Below are 18,065 nucleotides of genomic sequence, written 5' to 3' on the forward strand. Positions count from 1 at the left end.
GGAACAGGCTTCTGATTTGTCCCAGACTGTGCAGCCAGGCAAGGGCAGACCCAGGTGTGAAGACCAGCACATGCCCCACCAGGCATTTCATTCCCCAAGTTGCCAAGTCTAGTCTCATTTTCTTCTGTATTCCACATTCTTTTTTATTTATTTAAATTCTTTATTTTTTAAAGTATTACAAATGTCTCCTCTTTCCTCCCTCCCCCATTGACCTCTCCCTGGCTGCTTTCACTCCCCAGCACATGCCCTCACCCCTTTACTGTCTGTGTCTATTGGTTATGCTTATATGCATACCTACAAGTCTTTTGGTTGATCTCTGCATTCCACATTCTTAATCTCAGAAAATAGTCCTCCTCAAGCTCCCCAGTCACTTAAGGTGGAACCCCCAAACTCACCCTTGGTTCCCCTCCTCTCAGCCCCCAAATCCAGTCACTGGGTGCTGCAGCTTCTCCTTTTTAAATCTCTCTTCTCTAGCCACTATTAGTGCCTACTCAGGTCTCATCTCTCCCCAGGGATATGACCTTGGACTCCTTCCTAGCTAGCTTTCCAAGCCTCAGTCATCTCTCAGAGCATCCCTAACTACTGTGCTGCTCTCTTTCACACTGGATGCCTCCTCCACCAGACTGGGAGCAATTCAAGAACAGGGACCATGTCTGATCTGGCACCAAGGCCTCAGTTCCCCCCATAAGGCAGGACTCTCTGTGGGCCCTAAGTGGATTTATAAATGAATGAATGAATAAGTGATTAATTTATTAAAGACTAGGACTTTCCTTTCTTCCCTACTGGGCTCTAGTCTTCAGAGTTAGGAATCATTTCTTTTTGCTCTGAGCATCGAGCTTTCAGCAACTGCCTGACCTGAGTAAGTTCTAATAAATGTTTGTTGATTGAATAAGGAAAAGGACCTTTGCTGCTCCCTTCATCTGAAATGCTCTTCTCCAGACACTCCTGAAGGAGACCAAAGTTTTCCCATCCTAAAGCTGCCTTTTTTTGGATAGTGACTAGTAATATTGTTATTAAGAAACAGGACTCAGAAAGAACCTTTGAACCCCCACCTTTCCTGCCTAAGATGGAAAGACCTGCTCCAGGAAGGAGATCTTAGGATGTTCTCCTGAGCCTAATTTAAATTGAGTGTGGTGGATGGCGGGGCGGGAGGAGGAGAGGAAAGCAGAAGCCTGCTTACCGGATTACCCTCTGTATCCCATTGTTCCTGAGTTACCTAGCAAAAATTCAGCTGTCTTGTGTTCTGCTTTTCTGTTACCTGTAAATTGCTTATTCTCATGTTTGAAATCTAAGTTCCCATCTCCCCACCTCTTCTCTTTTGTTCAAAATGTCATATATACCTAATTTTGCCTCACTGTTTTGGAATTTTCATGTTTATGTGAATTCCTCATGCATCAAACTTTGATTTTCTCCTGTTAATCTTTCTCTGTTAATTTGATTATTAGCCAAGCAAAAAGAACTTAGAAGGTGGAAGGAAAGAAATTCATTTAGTCCCACATCCCCATGGCTTATTTCTTCACCTTCAAGTCTTTGCTCAAATGTTACCTTTGCAATGAGGCCAGAAAATCCTACTTAAAATTGAAAATGCCACTTTTCTTCCAAGACTCCAATCTCCCTTCCTTTGTGTGGTTGTTTCTGCCTCCTCACATATGATATCATTCCCTAAATTATTATGTTGACTATTTATTGTCTGTGTTCCCACCATCACCATAAAAAATGTTTTTCAGCCAAAACCAGTTTGGCTCAATGGATAGAGCATCGGCTTGGGGACTGAAAGGTCCCAGGTTTGATTCCGGTCAAGGGCATGTACCTTGGTTGTGGGCATATCCCCAGTAGGGGGTGTGCAAGAGGCAGCTGATCGATGATTCTCTCTCATCGATGTTTCTAACTATCTCCCTTCTTCTCTGTACAAAATCAATAAAAAAAAATGTTTTTCAGCCTGGTCAGTGTTGCTCAGTGGTTGAACATTGACCTATGAACCAGGAGGTCAAGGTTTGATTCTCAGTCAGGGCACATGCCAGATTAGGGCTGGATCTGGGGGTGGGGGGGTGGGGAGGCGCGTACAGGAGGCAGCCAGTCAATGATTCTTTCTTCTTATCATTGATGTTTCTTTTCTTTTTTAAAATTTTTATTTAAAAAAAGATTTTAAATATAATATTACATGCAATATTTTAAGAAAAAATGATTTTAAATACAATAATATTACCAAAACTGTCCTAACATAGTATAATATCACAAAAGTTGCAAATGGTAAGAGTTCCTTCTTTTTTACAACAGGGTAGTGTTCCATTGTATAGATATACCATAGTTTTTTAATCCACTCATCTGCTGATGGGCACTTAGGCTGTTTCCAAATCTTAGCTATGGTAAATTGTGCTGCTATGAACATAGGGGTGCATATATCCTTTCTGATTGGTGTTTCTAGTTTCTTGGGATATATTCCTATAAGTGTGATTACTGGGTCACATGAGAGTTCCATTTTTAATTTTTTGAGGAAAGTACATATTGTTTTCCACAGTGGCTGCACCAGTCTGCATTCCCACCAGCAGTGTAAGAGGTTCCTCTTGCTCCACATCCTTGTCAGCACTAGTTGTTTGTTGATTTGTTTGTGTTAGCCATACTGGCAGATGTGAGATGGTACCATACTATCATTTTGATTTGCATCTCTTGGATGACTACTGACTGAGTATGTTTTCATATATCTCTTGACCTGTATGTCCCCTTTTGAAATGTGTCTATTTAGGTCCTTTGTCCTTTTTTTTCTTTTTTCTTTTTTCTTTTTAAAATATATTTTATTGATTTTTTTACAGACAGGAAGAAAGAGGGATAGAGAGTTAGAAACATCGATAGAGAGAATCATCGATCAGCTGCCTCTTGCACACCCCCTACTGGGGATGTGCCTGCAACCAAGGTACATGCCCTTGACCGGAATTCAACCTGGGACCTTTCAGTACGCAGACCGATGCTCTATCCACTGAGCCAAACCAGTTTCAGCCCTTTGTCCTGTTTTTAATTGGATTGTTTATCTTCATTTTGTTAAGATGTATGAGTTCCATATAAATTTTGGAGATTAAACCTTTATCAGAGATAACATTGGCAAGCATGTTCTCACATGCAGTGGGCCTTGTTTTGTTGATACTTTATTTTGTTGTTCAGAAGCTTTTTATTCTGATATAGTTCCATTTGTTTATTTTTTATTTAGTTTCCATTGCCCTAGGAGCTGTATTGGTAAAGATATTTTTACGACACATGTCTGATATTTTGCTGATTATGGATTCTTCTAAGATTTTTATGGTTTCCCACCTTACATTTAAGTCCTTTGTCCATTTTGAATTTATTTTTGTTTATGGTATAAGTTGGTATCTAGTTTTTTGTTATTGTTTTTTGCATGTATCTGTCCAATTTTCCCAACACCACTTATTGAAGAGGCTATCTTGACTCTATTGTATGCTCTCATCTCCTTTGTCAAATATCAATTGAGCATAATTGCTTGGGTCGATTTCTGGGTTCTCTGTTCTGTTCCACTGGTCTATATGTCTGTTCTTATGCCAGTACCATACAGTTTTGAGAATAATAGGCCCAATCCCTCCAACTTTGTTCTTCTTTCTCAGGATTACTGCAGCTATTTCGGGAATTTTTTAAATTCCAGATGAATTTTTGGAGAGTTTGTTCTAGGTCTGTAAAATATGCCATTGGTATCTTAATTGGAATTGCATTGAATCTATAGATTGCTTTGGTAGTATTGACGTTTTAATGATGTTGACTCTACATCAATTCTTGAACATGGCATATTTTTCCATTTATTTATGTCTTCCTCTATCTCTTTTTTCAGTGTCATGAAGTTTTCTGAGTACAGGTCTTTTACCTCCTTAGTTAACTTTATTCCTAGGTATCTTCATTTATTTGGTGCAATTGTAAATGGGATTGTTTGTTTAGTTTCTCTTTCCATGAGGTCATTATTGGTGTATAAAAAAGCCATAGATTTCTGGGTATTAATTTTGTATCCTGCTACATTACCAGATTCATTTATTAAATATAGATTTTTTTAATGGATCTTTGAGGTTTTCTATGTACAATACCATGTCATCTGTGAATAATGACAGTTTTACTTCTTCTTTTCCAATTTGGATGCCTCTTATTTCTTCTTCTTGTCTGATTACTATGTTCCAGTATCACATTGAACAGGAGTGGTGAAAGTGGTCATCCCTGTCTTGTTCCTGTTCTTAGGGGAAATGCTTTTAGTTTTTGCCCATTGAGTATGATGCTGGTTGTAGGTTTGTCATACATGGGCTTTATCATGTTGAGATATGCTCCCTCTATTCCAACTTTGCTGAGAATTTTAATCACAAATGGGTGTTGAATTTTGTTTAATGCTTTTCCTCCATCTATTGATATGATCATGTGATTTTTGTATTTTAGCTTGTTTATGTGATGTATCATGTTTATTGATTTGCAAATATTGTACCAGCCTTGCATCTCTGAAATAAATCCCATTTGGTCATGGTGTATGATCTTTTTAATATATTGTTGGATGTGATTTGATAATATTTTGTTGAAGATTTTAGCATCTATGTTCATCAGAGATATTGGCTTGTAATTCTCTTTCTTTGTAGTATCTTTATCTGGTTTTAGAATTCGGATAATACTGGTCTTATAAAAATGTTTGGAAGTCTCCCTTACTCTTGGATTTTCTGAAATAGTTGGAGGAGGAGAGGTGTTAGTTCTTTGAATGTTTGGAAAAACTCCCCTCTGAAGCCATCCAGACTTGGGCTTTTGTTTGGTGGGAGTTTTTTTATTGCTGCTTCAATTTCATCAATTGTTATTAGACTATTTAGGATTTTTTTACTCTTTCTGATTCAGTTTCGGAAGATTGTATTTTTTAAAAAATTTGTCTATTTCATCTACATTGTCCAGCTTGTTGGCATACAGTTTTTTATAGTATTTTCTTACAATGCTTTTTATTTCTGTGAGTCCATGTTTACTTCTCCATTTTTGTTTCTGATTTTATTTACTTGTGTCCTCTCTCTTTATTTCTTGGAGTCAATTTTGTTTATCCTTTCAAAGGACCAGCTCTTGGTTTCATTGATTTGGGGCGGGGGGTAAACTTTTTTTTATTGGAAAACAAATATACAACTTGAATGGATTTAAGGCAAATTATGCTTACACAAATTTTCTTTAAGTGGCTAACCAAGTTTAAAAAGCAAGTAACAATAAAAGAAAATGTGTCTGGTTACAGAACCAACAGTACAAAAAAATAGTGTATGAGTACCTGTATAGTACACCCATTTTTCAATAATGCAACTTTTAAATACATATTGTTGACTGTCCATAGTCCATGCAGAGTTACAACTCTATACTTCAACAACAACATGATGACAATTCCTAAAGAAAACTACTTTTAAAAAAGGTATAACCAGATGTTCCCTCATTTGAGTTTATATGTGCAAAAGGGCTTAGATATATCCAGAGTAAGCCACATGCAACATGTTACTTGATGAATTTTCTAAAATAAGATTTCAGGACAATAACAGTAAGATAAGGGAAGAAAACATGGAGGAATTAAGTCCTAATTACTATACATGTATATATTTTTTGACAATAGAGGGGACCTTTTACAGATAAGTTACAAACAAATAAAAGGCAAATAAACAATTTTGTAAAATTTTTTTTAACACATTCTGTACAATATCTTCACTTTGCTGTCATCATTTGCATAAACTCTTCATAGTTTACTTGACCATCACCATCAATATCTACTTCCCTGATCATTTCATCAACCTCTACATCTGTTAACTTCTCTCCAAGGTTTGTCATCACATGGTGAAGCTCTGCTACACCAATATAGCCATTGTCATCCTTATCAAACACACAGAATGCTTCTCAAATTTCTTCTTCACTGTCTATGTCTTTCATTTTTCTTGCTATCATTGTCAGAAATTGTGGGAAGTCGATTGTTACATTAACATCAGCATCCACTTCATTTATCATGTTTTGTAACTGTGGGATTCTGCTGAAGAGACCTCATTACAGTTTCCAATTCCTTTGCTGTTATAGTTCCATCAATATCCTTGTCAAATAATGAAAAAGCTTCTTGAATTCTGCAGTCTGCTCTTCAGTTAGTTGTTCAGCCATGCTGCAAGTGCTACTGGTTTCCAAGAAGCAACTATACAACCACTCAGCTAGCTTGATCCACTTGGACTAATTCCTTCATTGATTTTGTATTTTTTTTTAAAGTCTCTATGTTTTTTATCTCTTCTCTAATCATTATTATTTCCTTCTTTCTACTTTCTCTGGGCTTTTCTTATTGTTCTCTTTTTAGTTGTTTAAATTGTAGGGTAAAATAGTTTATTGCTGATTTTTCTTGTCTTTTTTAGGTAGGCCTGTAGTGCTATGAACTTCCCTCTCAGGAGTGCTTTTGCTATGTCTCAGAGATTTTAGGTTGTTGTGCATTCACTTTCATTTGTTTCCAGGAAGTTTTTGATTTCTTTTTTGATCTCCTTGATAACCCATTCATTGCTTAATAACATGCTATTTAGCTTTTATGTATTTGAATGTTTGTGAGTGTTTTTACTATAGTTGATTTCTAATTTCTTTCCACTGTTATCTGAGAAGATGCTTGACTTGATTTTAATCATCTTGAACTTGTCAAAACTTGTTTTGTGTTCTAGCATATGGTCTATCTTTGTGAATAATCCATATGCACTTGAAAATAATGTATGTTCTGCTGAATTGGGGTAAAATGTTCTATAAATGTCAATTAATTTCATCTGATCCAGTGTGTCCTTTTGAGTCAATGTTTCCTTGTTAAGTTTTTGTCTGGAAGATCTATCTAGTGAAGTCAGGAGGGTGTTAAAGTCTCCTCTATGACTATTTTGTCGTTGATGTCTCCATTAAAGTCCTCTAGAAGATTTTTAAATATATTTAGGTGCCCCTATATTGGGTGCATATGCTTACGAGGTTATATTCTCTTGTTGGATCAATCCATTTACTATTATGTAGTGACCTTTCTTGTCTGTTGTGATGGCCTTCATATTGAAGTCTATTTTGTATGATGTGAGTATTGCTACTCTAGCTTTATTTTCCATTTTCATGGACAATTTTTTTTCTCATCCCTTCACTCTCATCATATGTGTGTCTTTTGTTCTAAGGTGGGTCTCTTGAGACAGCATATAGTGAGGTCATGTTTTTGTATCCATTCAGCTACCCTATGTGTTTTTATTGGGTTATTTAACCCATCTATATTTAAGGTTATTATTGATAGGTATTTATTGCCATTTTAATTCTGTATGCCTAGGTTTCTCTTTCTGTTTCTTCTTCTCATTACAGCAATCTCTTTAGCATTTCTTGCAATGCTGGCTTGGTGGTGATGAACTCCTTTATACTTTATTTTTGTCTATGAACTTTTTATTTGACTGTCTATTTTTATGGTAGCTTTGCTGGATATAGTAATTTTTGTCTCAGATCCTTACTTTCCTTACCTTGAGTACTTCATGCCATTCCCTCTGGCCTGTAGAGTTTCTGAGGAGAAATCAGGTGTCAGCCTTATGGGAACTCCTTTGTAGGTAACAGTTTTCTTTTCTCTTGCTGCCTTTAAGATTCCCTCTTTGTCTTTAATTTTTGGCATTTTAATTATGATGAGTTTGGACATGGGTCTGTTTGGGTTCTTCTTGTTTGGGGTTCTCTGTGCTGCCTGAACTTGTGTGACTTTTTTCTTTACCAGGTTAGGGAAGTTTTCTGCCATTATTTCTTCAAATACCTTTTCTCTGTCTTTCTCCCTTTCTGCCTCTTCTGGCACACCTGCTATTCTAATATGTTATGCTTCACATTGTTCCAAAGCTCTCTTAAGCTGTCCTCCTGTTTTTTTTTTGTTTGTTTGTTTTTTCTCTTTGGTTCTGTGATTGAGTGATATTTTCAACTCTGTCTTCTAATTCACTGATTTGATCCTCAGCTTCTCCTAATCTACTGTGAATTTCTTCCCATGTGTTCTTTATTTGTGTTGTTATTCTTTATCTCAGTCTGTTTCTTTTTTTCCTAGTTACTATATCTTTTTTCATACTGTTGAGCATTTTTACCATGATTACTCTGAATTCTGTTTCAGATAAATTTCTTATCTCTATTTCATTTATCTCTTCTGGAAAATTCTCTAGTTCTTTAATTTGGGAGTTGTTTTCTTGTCTCTTCACTTTGGTTGTCCCTTTGGGTTTGTGACTATATTTTAGGTAGATCCTCTACACCTCTCAATCTCTAGTGCAGAACAGTGTTAAAGGCTGTTTCTGACTAATTGAATCAGGCAAAGACTCAAACCCTCCAGAGACTACCTCTGTTTACAGACTAATAAGTTTCTGACTTGAATTGCCCCTAGGCAATAGTCCTAAGGTGGAGCAAGAGTTTTTTCAACAGGGTTGGGCAGTTGTTTCTGTCTGGAGGCTAATTCTTATTTTTAATCTCTTAAGTGGCCTCAGGGCAAGGATTTTCCAATAGGGTGTGTCAATTGTTTTCCCCCCCAAGCAAGGCTTATGTCTGTGTGGAAAAGATGTCCCCAGTCCTGAGTTCTGCCCTCACAGCTCCAGTCCATTTCACCCTCCCTCTGCCAGAGCACAAGGTCGGTGGCTCCACAGGGAGTTTTTGTGTGTTGGTCCTTCAAGAAAGTGCCCAAACTTGCAGCTGCCACTCATTGGCAAACAGCACCCTGCTGCTTTTCACAGCTAGATGTTATGTGAGTACCCCCCTTGAATTTTGTGCTCTCTGCTGAGGAGCTCAGCTTGGGGATTACATACCAGGGTTCTCAGTGGCACCACCCCTCGCCCTCCCCCCCACAGCTGAGACTTCTCTCCAGGACATTCGTTGCTGTCTGTGGACACCTGGCCAGCCCTTTTATGCCTCTATTCCTCCTACCAGTCTCCATGTAGTCTCCACCTTTGGTCCTTGGGTATTAGGGTTATCTCCTGTGATTTTTTCATTGATTATTCAGGAAGTCTTTCCATATTTCATTTGTAATTCCAACTTGTTCCTTGGAACATGTCTGTGCATCCATCTACTTTGCTACCATTTTAAATCTCTCCTCATTGATGTTTCTATCTCTCTTTCCCTCTCCCTTCCTCTCTAAGATCAATAATATCTATCTATAATAATAAAAGGGTAATATGCAAATTGGTCAGGGCGCCCTCACAGTAACAACCAGACAGCAAGCTGTGTGGAGTGACCAAGCTGACAGAGGAGTTAGTGAGGGACAACCAAACAACTGAACAGCAGGCTGCGTGGGGTGACTAGGCCAGCAGGTGGGGCAGTGAGGGGGGATGACCAGGCCAGCAGCGGGGGGGGGGGGGGGGAGGGAGAGTGGGGGACAGTTAGGGGCTACCAGGTCAGTGGGGGAGGCAATTGAGGGCTGGCAGGCTGGCAGGCACAGGTGGTTAGGGGTGATCAGGCCAGCAGGGGGGGGGGCAGTTAGGGGAACCAGGTAGGCAGGCAGGTGAGCAATTAGGAGCTAGCAGTCCAAGATTGTGAAAGGGATGTTTGACTGCTTGTTTAGGCCTGATCCCTCCTGGATCAGGCCTACCTAAAATGGCAGTTGGACATCCTCCAAGGGGTCCTGGATTGGAGAGGGTGAAGGCTGGGCTGAGAGGATCCCCTCCCCATGCGCGAATTTTATGCACTGGGCCTCTTTAATATCTATCTATCTATCTATCGATAGATAGATAGATAGATAGATAGATATTAAAGAGACTCATATTTTTAAAAAATTTTATACACAGAGATTTTTGACTCCCTGTTTTGTGTAATTTCCCCAAGGCCTAATACAGTCTGCAACATAGTAGTTATTTAATAAAGAGTTATTGAATAAGGAAATTACTCTTATTCTACCAGTGACTGCTTTGTGGTCTGAGGCTGACTCCTTGATCTCTCTGAGCTCCAACTTTAAAATAACACTAGCAACAATAATAATAGTAATAAAGAAGGTTGGGTGGTCTGGCAGTCATTGGCACTGTTTGCAAATATTCCTGTCTCTCCATCCTCCAGCCACATAGTAGGTCCATGCTCATTGTCCCTGTGTGGTTGACCATGTGACTTTCTTTGACCAATTTGAGTGGAAGAGAAAGTGATGTGCCTTACTTTCAGGAAGATACTTTAAGAGCCAGTAACAACTCCTCACTCCCTTATCCCTTCTTCCACAGTGATTGGCAGTGTTCCTGATGGGGGCTGCTCCATCAGCCTGACTCAATGACACAGTGGACTCATTTTTTGATATGTTGTATGAGTGAGAAATAAACTTTTGTTGTATTAAGCCAATAGGATTTGGGGCTTTTGTTATCGCAGCATAACTTGCCTCTACTGACAAGTCAGGTTCTTCAGTTCCTGGGTTGCCCTGAAGGTTCATTTCCCTGTGCACTGTGGGGTGGAAGATGAGGGAAGTGGACCTGCAATAATAGCAATGACAGTGGCTTATCACTTAATGGTCCTAAATTGTCCCATCATGTGATCATAGAAAGCCAGACTAGGCACTGCAATTGTCCCCTCCAGTGTACAAAGACATGTAATATTTTCCCAGGGAGCTATGAGGTGGCAGGACCAGGACTTGAACTCAAGCAGCCCAGCTCTAATGCCTGGGCTCTTCACAGTGAGCCAGACACAGGTGTCTCTTGTTCTTGTCTCTGTTGTTCCTCAGGTTCCAGATGCCAAATTGAGAGAGGCCTTGTGCCTCAAGACCTTTCCTCTCTGTTATACTTGGGCCCAGGATGAATGCAAGGGATACAAGGCCCAAGTGTCTTTGCTAAGACAGTTATGAGGGAGAAGGTCTGTTGGTCATAGAAGGCTGGCATCTAACAGGCACCAGGACACAGATTGGCTGCTGTGAGCCATCCACATGACTCGGGTGTCAATGTGGGAACTAATCCACACTCCTTTGGGGTCCATTCAGTAGGCAGAGCAGAGTCACTTCCTGAAGGTCCCAGTCCTCCTGCCTCTGTGAGATGCTTCCTAGGACTTCTCCTCTGTGAGTCAGGAGTAGGTGTGTCCATGCATCACATCCAACCTGTATAGGGAAGAAGTGGGCCCCACTCACCTCTTCTCCAGCTGTAGCCACCTTTACAGAGGAGCCACAAGGTGACAGGAGCCCAGGACACCTCAGGGGATGTCTGACTGCCGGTTTAGGCCCAATCCCACAGGTTTAGGCCTAAAACTGGCAATTGAACATCCCTCTCATAATCAGGGACTGCTGGCTCCTAATCGCTCACCTGTCTGCCTGCCTGATTGCCCCTAACTGCTTCTACCTGCCAGCTTGATCACCCCCTAACCACTCCTCTGCCAGCCTGATTGACACCTAATTGCTCCCCTGCCAACACGAACGCCCCCAACTTCCCTTCTCCTGCCGGCCTGATTGCCTCCAATTGCCCTCCACTGCTGGCTTGGTTGTCCCATGCAACCTGCTGTTCAGTTGTTTGTTCATTCCTTACTAACCCTCTTGCTGGCCTGGTTGCCCCACTCAGCCTGCTGTTCAGTCATTTGGTCATCCCTCAATAACTCTCCTGTCGGCTTTGTCACCCCATGCAACCTTCTGTTTGGACATTATTGTAACTGTGATGGCATCACAGACAATTTGCATATCCCTCTATTATTAGTATAGTCTAGTGGCCCAATGCATGGATTCATACACATTGAAAGGAAATTAATTAGAAGGTGGCCAGCAGGGTGGGCCTGGGCAAGACAGGCCAGACACACCCTGAAGCCAATCTCCTACAGTCTCTCCTCAGATTCTGCAGAGTGAGCGGGCTTCCTCTGGTAGGTGGAGTCCCTCAGTCTGGCCTGTGGGGATCAGGCCAAAACCGGCTCTCTGACATCCCCAAGGGGTCCCAGAGTATGAGATGGCACTCTGCAAAGTTGCTGTTGTATAGGGTGTGAAACACCAATGCAAGTGTGCAGTAAACCAGATTTGGGGCATACAGTGTCTCAGCAACAACATAACCTATGGCTGAAGGTGGAATCACATCGCCCAATAAGGAACCGGATTCCCTCCTCTCTGGTTTCGTGGTGCATCACTCAAAAACCACCGCTGCCAAGTCACTGCAGCTTGGCAGCTCCTGAGCATCTGTCCCCTGGTGGTCAGAGCTCATCATAACATCTGGTTGGACAGGCAGAGGGACACTTAACATATTAACCTTTTATATATAGATATAATTTTGTATATTTTAATAACAAAAGTAATACAAGCTTTTTATTTTAAAAATACACACAAGATTTCAGGTTAAAGATGGAAACATGCACATCTCCCTACCCCTCTTCTCCAGGGACCGGGATTCTTTTTGTATGAACACAAATACATATGTGCTACCTACCTCAAGCATGTTTTATAAGTTGTTTTGCAATGCACATACAAAGACCTGCTCATTCTCTAAACAGGCATGGAGTATTCCATGGCAGGGAGGTGCCCACATTATATCATCAACCTCCTGCTGGTGGATATTGAAAAGAATTCCATTTGTTTTTCCACCACCACACTCAACATCATTACAAAGATCCTTGGACACCTTCTTTCTGCACTGGATGAGTCTGCTGTAAGGCAGTGTCCTAGGAGTGGGGTTTAAGGTCAAACAGTCTTGGCTTCTACACCATGATAGATTCCCCCAGAATGACTCTGGATAAACCCTAGAAAGAGGTTTTCTTTGCTAGAGGAATTCAAAGGACTTTAAACAACCTGCCTCCAACCACTACCACCACGGTGCTGCACAGGGGGCTCCTCCATCAAGGTTTAGGTTGCCTTGGACAACCTTTCATTCCTTCCCATGGGCAGATTTTATTTTTGTACAAGCCTTTTGGGGAGCAGTTCCTGGCTGAGATGTGCATGAGTTTCCTTCACAACCATAATCTGGAGTTCCTTCTGGTGGGGGCCTGCTGGTGGAAGTAGAGAACTAGAGCAGCCGCCAACCAAAGGCACAGCCAGCTGAAGGATGGGGAATCCCATGCTCTCCTGGGAGTCCACAGAAGGAATGCATAACCTTGTAGAGTCCATGCAGCTCTTTGTTTCAGGTGTTTGGGGCAAGGTGCTTATTTATGCAAGCAAGCAAGAGGGGGCAAATGGGAGAAAAGCTGCTAAGAGGCTGGGAAGACTGAGCTGAGGAAGTGAGTCTGTAGTAGGAACTGACCCGTGGCACACAACATTAGGGTCTCCTGACAATGACATGTAATGAGCCTGAGAATGAGATTGCAAGAGCCTACAAAACTATTAGACTTTCTATCATCAGTTTCCTTCAGTCTGCACTCTATTTTAAAATGTTCTATCCTTCTGGGAAGATGGCGGCAAGGTAAACACTTATATTTGCTGCCTCTCACAACCACATTAGAGCTGCAACTGGGGATCTTATCTGAGACCTGAAAAAACCACAAACTGGAGACCACTGACCAGCTGTGGGGCCCCCACCGGTGTGGACACGCGGATTCCACAGAAAGATTGGATTTTGCCAGGGATAACATGGGGTGTCTGGATCCTGGCAGTGGAGGCGGCAGCTGCAGAAGCTGTGGCAGCAGAAGCTGCAGCCACTGTGGCGGCAGACACTAAAGTGTACGCACTGAGACTGCAAAAATCTGTGTCCACAAAAGCCCTCTGCTGTTGAGTCTGGCATGATTTGAGAGAGTGGATGGGAGTCCTCAAGGTTGCTAATAGTGGGGTTCTCTAGGGAGCAACCCATTCTGATCTGACACAGAGGGAGAACATAGGAGTTGGAAAAGTATGCAGTCTGTTTATAAGTGCGCACAGTCTGTTTGTTAAGTGCGCACAGACTGGGCCATCGCACACCTAGGCTGGCTCCCCTGCAACCCTTTGCTTCTGATTACAAAAGAGAGACCATCCAGATTGGCTGGCCCTGAGAAACGGCATGGAGAAACTGCTTTTCTGGAAGCTGAAAAGCAGATGGGGAGAAATCATCCAGAATTCAGCTCCAAGGCAAAATCGTTATTGAGTGCCATAGAGAAAGAAGGCTAGAGCAGCCAAAAAGATGGGGAATCAATCTAGAAACACTGCCACCAAGGGGCTGGAGTACAAACTGACTGTGTTTATTACTAGTTTTATTTAATCAAAAACCAAGAAACTAAGAACTTGCCATCTTAAAATTAAGGACTAGTTTACAACACTGAGGTGCAGTGGAACACAGGGAACTGCAATACTGTCTGGACTGAGAAATAGGCGTGCCAAACAGAATAACGAAAGAAGTGAATGGCCTTCACAACTGCACACTCTTTTTGCTAAGTTTTTTTTTTCTTCATTTTTTGCATCTTTTACTTAAGAAATGAATTTTTTCCGTTTTTCCTCACTTGTTTTTAACTTTTTAATTATTACATTTTTAGGTTCAGTCAGCATCATTACTACAGCTATTTTAACTTTTTTTTTTAAGTGCCACTTTATTTTCTCTTTATTTTACATTGGAATTAGTGTTCTTCATTCTATTTTCATTTCTCCTTTAGCATTGTTTAACCCTCTCTCAACATGACCTTTACACCATCACTCTCTTCCTATCCTTTCCTCTTTTGCTGTCCTGTTTATCTTAACCCTTTCCTGCTTTAGGTTTTCCCTACTCTTTCTGTCTCCCCACTGCTAAAATTTCTACCCTACTTATGTATCTAATTTCCAATCCTCTGTGCCAAGTGCATATACACCCCTCTCTGAACTGTATTAACTAGAAAAAAAAATTGTTTTCCTCTCTCTCCTTTTGATGCTATTTGTGTGTATGTTGATTATATTGTATTTTTATGCTTTTTAGTGAGATTATTTTGCTTATTCTTTTGTTGTTGCTGTTCCTTGGTGTTTTTAATTTGCTGTTTTTTTGTTTGTTTGTTTGTTTGTTTTTTTGAGAGACAGGTTTCTATTAAAACTATTTTCCAAGCAATGCAGTCTTTCCTAAGGCTGGGCGAGCTCAGCAGGGAGCCACGTAACAAGACCAGGAGGTCCTCACCCTCAGCCCCTCCTCACTCCTGGGCCCCTGCACGTCCCTTCCCTCCCTGTGCACACACTTCCAGACAACACCAGCCCCTGCTCCCCCTTCCGCCAGTAACAGCTCACAGGGAGAGGGCTCTGCCTGCTCCGTGTGTAAACACAGTTTAAGATATGTCAAACTTTTCCAAAAAGCCCTTAGATACCGATGTTTGAGTAAATGAATCCTCGCAAATAAGACAACTCTGATTCTGGCCTAGACCTCCGTGCCTGCAGCGCCCAGAGGCGAAGCTTCCGGTGACAAGCATCCCTGGGACCAGACTGAGCACGCGGTCCCAGGCGCTGCGGACCTATCTTCACAGTCAGTGGGAACCCGCCTACACCAGCACCCACATCCCGCACGTGGAACAGACACAGCAGTACTGGCGTGACAGCGTCCCCCGCAGGCTCCACAGCCCGTGCTCCGGCTTTATACCGGCCCGGGCGGGGTGGGGGCGGGGCTGCGGGGGCGGAGCAGGGGCCGGGCCGGGTGGGGGAGCGGCCCGCCTGCGGGCCCCCCAGGCGCCAACGCGGCCAAGCGGAGGAGGAAGCGCCTGGAGACCTTTTTTTTTTTTTTTTTTAAACTTCAGTTTTCCCTTGCTTTGCTGGATATTAGTGTGTATTGTAGTTTGTATTATTCTCCAGGTACTGTTGCCAGCATTTGCTGGAGTTAATGTTTTTCTATTGAAATTCTCTCCCCATATATATAGTTTGTCCCCCTTTTCTCTCTTAGTCTTTTTCTTGTCTCTCTCTCTCTTTTTTCTTCTTCTCCCTGTTTCCCAATTTCATTTTGACATTCCATATATATATTTTCCCCCTATCTTTTTCTTTTGCTCACTCCCTCTTCTCTTTTTACTCTTCTTCTTTCTCTCCTATTTCATAATTTACCTTTCACTAGTGGTAACCTTTATTGGAGGTTAATATCGTAAATACATTTCTGTTCAGTGCCTTGTGTGCTGTACCTGGTTGTGTTGTATTTTGAGCCCTTAAATCATGCAGGAGAGAGAGATCTACATAACCAGACATCCTGAAAAGAGAGACCATCGGGAGACAAAGAAACAGCCCACAAATGAAAGAAAAGCAGGCATCACCAGAAAAGGAAGTAAACAAGTTAGAGGCAAGCAACCTACCAGAGCAAGAATTCAGAGTAATGATCATAAGATGACTAAAAAGAGTGGAAGACAAACTTGACAATATGAGTTCAAACCAAGAGGAAATGAAGAAGAACCTAGAGGAAATGAAGATGAGCCAAGAAGGAATGAAAAGTGACATTGCTATTATAAAGAACTCAATAGAAAGCATCAAGAGCAGACTAGAAGAAGCAGAGTACTGCATCACTGAGCTAGAAGACAAGATGGAAAAAGATACCCAATTAGAACAACTTCTAGAAAAAAATGAAAAAGCAGGAGGAGAGCCTACAGGAGCTTAGGGACAATACAAAACAAAACAATATTAGAATAATAGGGGTTCCAGAAGGAAAGAAAACTGAGGAAGACATGGAAAACATATTTCAAGAAATAATGACAGAAAACTTTCCTGAGATAGAGAAGAAAAAACCCACATAAATCCAAGATGCTCACAGAGTCCCAAGCAAAATGAATCCCAAAAGACCGACAATAGGTACAATTAAATTGCCAAACACCAACGACAAACTGAGAATCTTAAAAGCAGCCAGAGAGAGACAGAAAGTTACATATAAAGGAAACCCCATTAGACTAGCAACTAATTTCTCAACAGAAACTCATCAGGCCAGAAGGGAATGGGATGAAATATACAAAGTCATGCAAAGGAAGGATCTGAATCCAAGAATACTGTACCCAGCAAGGCTATCAATCAAAATTGAAGGTGAAATCAGGAGCTTCACAGACAAAAAAAACAAAAACAAACAAAAACTAAAGGAATTTATCACCACAAAACCAGCAATGCAAGAAATGCTAAAAGGTCTACTGTAAAAATAAAGAAATAGGAAGCGAAGAAGGAACACAGGGGTATAGAATAAAAATGGCATCAAATGAGTTTCTATCAATAATAACTTTAAATGTAAATGGATTAAATGCTCCAATCAAAACACATAAAGTAGTAGATTGGATAAGAAAACAAGACCCATATATCTGTTGTCTACAAGAAACCCACTTCAGAAAAAAAGATGCACACAGACTGAGGGTGAAGGGATGGAAAAAGGTTTTCCAGGCAAACGGAAATGAAAAAAAAGCTAGAGTAGCAATACTTATTTCTGAGAAATTAGATCTTAGAGTGAAAGACATAACAAGAGATAATGAAGGCCACTTCATAATACTAAAGGGAGCAATCCAACAAGAAGAAATAACTTTGGTAAATATATATGCACCCAATATGGGAGCACCCAAATACATTGAAAAAAAAAAAACCCAAAAACCAGCTGGAGGACATTAAGGGAGAGATTAATAGCAATACAATCATAGTAGAAGATTTTAATACCCCACTGTCAACCTTGGACAAATCATCTAAACAAAATATCAGCAAAGAAATATCAATCCTAAATAACTCACTAGACCAGATGGAATTAATAGACATCTTCAAAACATTCCACCCAAAAGCCACAGAATACATTCTTCTAAAGTGCCCATGAGACAACCTCAAAGATAGACCACATTTTGGGTCATAGGCAAAGTCTCTTTAAATTCAAGAAGATAGAAGTCATATCAAGCAACTTCTCAGATCATAGTGACATAAAACTGGAAATTAACTACAATAAAAATAATCCAAAGAAATCAAACACATGGAGACTAAACAGCATGCTATTAAACAAGGACTGGGTTACCAGAGAAATCAAGGAAGAAATTAAAAACATCCTGGAAACAAATGACAATGAAAACACAACAATCCAAAATCTATGGGACACAGCAAAAGCAGTTTTGAGAGGGAAGTTCATATCTCTACAAGCCTATTGCAAAAACAAACAAACAAAAAAAACAAAAAAAACAAAAAAAACCCCAACAACAAAAAACAAAAAACAAAAAAAAATGGTAACAAATTATCTAACTCTACAATTCAAAGAGTTAGAAAAAGAGCAACAAGAAAAGCCCAGTGTAAGCAGAAGGAATGAAATAATAAAAATCAGAGTGGAGAT

At 40.7% G+C, this 18,065-nt stretch overlaps 1 pseudogene; it reads right to left on the minus strand.

Moving 5' to 3' along the window:
• Positions 1-5,681: 5,681 nt before the first annotated feature.
• Positions 5,682-6,147, minus strand: LOC118724388 (annotated as a pseudogene).
• Between the last annotated feature and the right edge of the window lie 11,918 nt (positions 6,148-18,065).

The sequence above is a fragment of the Pipistrellus kuhlii genome, unplaced genomic scaffold, assembly GCF_014108245.1.
Source record: "Pipistrellus kuhlii isolate mPipKuh1 unplaced genomic scaffold, mPipKuh1.p scaffold_m20_p_2, whole genome shotgun sequence".
NCBI lineage: Eukaryota > Metazoa > Chordata > Mammalia > Chiroptera > Vespertilionidae > Pipistrellus > Pipistrellus kuhlii.